The sequence below is a fragment of the Octopus sinensis genome, linkage group LG4, assembly GCF_006345805.1.
Source record: "Octopus sinensis linkage group LG4, ASM634580v1, whole genome shotgun sequence".
Taxonomy (NCBI): Eukaryota; Metazoa; Mollusca; class Cephalopoda; order Octopoda; family Octopodidae; genus Octopus; species Octopus sinensis.
Window position 1 is genome coordinate 110,653,448 of NC_043000.1, and position 2,537 is coordinate 110,655,984.

Consider the following 2,537-nt stretch of genomic DNA (forward strand, 5'->3'; position numbering starts at 1 on the left):
CATGTCTTTAAAAACAATCCTGTAGCATTTTTATAATCAAATATTGGTTGGAATTGTATAAAAGTTTGTTAAAATATTCTGTGAATTGTACAAGGACAAGTTTGTTGCTCATACATTTTAACAACATCAAAATCTTATATGGACGTCCAAGGGACATACGAACTCACAAGGGTCATACGGACCCCCACTTGAGAACCTCTGGTCTATAGGGATAAATATGTATTTATTTGTTTACTACCCACAAGGGGCTGAACACAGAGGGGACAGACAAGGACAGACAAACGGATTAAGTCGATTATATCGACCCCAGTGCGTAGCTGGTACTTAATTTATCGACCCCGAAAGGATGAAAGGCAAAGTCGACTTCAGCGGAATTTGAACTCAGAACGTAACGGCAGACGAAATACGGCTACGCATTTCGCCCGGCGTGCTAACGTTTCTGCCAGCTCGCCGCCTCTAAATATGTATTACCCGTGTGTGTGTTGTTGTGATCTGTCAACGGCCACAAGCACTGTGCATGCTGTGCATGATCTTGTTTATTATTCTCGGAGAATTATTTTCGAAGACATCAAGTTGGGGCTGTTGAGGCCTGTGGTGTTTTAGGACGGAACGTTGAACGGAATAATGTGGAAAGCGGGTGACGTTGGGGAGGGGGGGAGGGACAAAACAAAACAATATGTAGGTACATGTATCCATGTTCCCATACATACACGTGCGCGTGCGCACATGTATGTTGCTTATATAGAAAGTGACAGGCAGACAAACAGATGGACGAAGATGAGGAGAGAGCTGCAGATAGATAGATAGATAGATAGATTGATTGATAGATAGATAGAAGATAGATAGATAGATAGATAGATAGATAGATAGATAGATAGATAGATAGATAGATAGATTGATAGATAGGTAGGTAGGTAGGTAGGTATGTAGGTATGTAGGTAGGTAGGTAGATAGACAGATTGATCGATAGATAGATAGATAGGTAGATAGATAGGTATGTATGTATGTATGTATGTATGTATGTATGTAGGTAGGTAGGTAGTAGGTAGGTAGGTAGGTAGATAAATAGATAGATTGATAGGTAGATAGATAGGTAGGTAGGTAGGTAGATAGATAGACAGATCGATAGATAGATAGATAGATAGATAGATAGATAGATAGATAGATAGATAGATAGATAGGTACGTAGATAGATAGAGGGAGAAAGAGAGAGAAAAAATATAGATGGATAGATAGATAGATAGATAAATAGGGAGATAGACATAAATAGATAAATTTGAAATTGTGATGAAAAAGACAAATACAAAAAATACTCACGCACATATACACAGGTATATATATGTATATATATATATATATATATATATATATATATATATATATATATATATAACCCACACATGGCTGTAATGTTTAAGACAAAAGAACTCGTATGTGTGTATGTTTAAATGTGTTTTTATGTATAGACGTACAAATGTATGTATATATCGATGAAGGAGTGTGTGTGTATGTGTGAGTTGCATGTGCGTGTATGCATGTAAACATTTATTTACACAAACATACCAGTAATACCGTGTGCACACTATGTTCAGCAAATACACGAAGAATATGCCATTCGCTCTCTTCGGTCTTTGGGTTGGTACTGGTACTGCTTGCTATCGATCTACGTGGAGATCACAGCATACCCCGCTCCACACCTACACACATTTCTCTTGCTTGCAATGTACACAAATATTACCCGCTAACAATATTTGTACCCATTTTGGGGTACTCTGTACCCCAAAATGGGTACAAATACACATCTTTAAATAAACAGTATAAACACTTTGCTCTGGTACTCAAATACAGAGACTCAATTTTGATACACAAAGCTATGGTACACAAAACAATTACTCCCCACTGTGGTACACAAAGCAGGTACCCTACTATGTCACACAATACAGATACCCCGCTTTGATACACAATACAGTCAACCAGCTACGATACACACACACATTTATAAGTATTGCTTTAGTATAGAGTGTATACACCATATTCTCAGAGAAATATAGGCAACCGATATTATTTCATTTTGTTGGTGTCTAACTTTAATCAATTGTGTTAATAGAGGTATTCTACAGGTATCCACTTTGCATTCAGAATATGTATGCGTGTGTGTGTATGTGTGTCTGTATGTGTTTGTTGTATGTATACCTTGTTAAAGCACGGAATATATATACCCCGTTCTCCAATGTATACAGGTGATCGACATCAGTCTTCATCTTAAATACCCGGTACCCAACTCTAAGTTAATGTACGGTACTCAACAATTACAATACAAGTACCCTGCTGGGGTTCAGAATATTAATAGCTTGTTGTAGCACGTTATATGGCTAGCCAATTTTTTGTTCAAAATACAGGTAGTATGACACCTTTAACACACAATATTGTTACCTGGTTTCAGTTTGCAACGATAAGAGAGACAAGCAGAGAGAAAGAAAGAAAGAAGAAATGAAGAGAAGAGAAAAACAAAAAGGCTAGCAATGCTCACCGTTAAG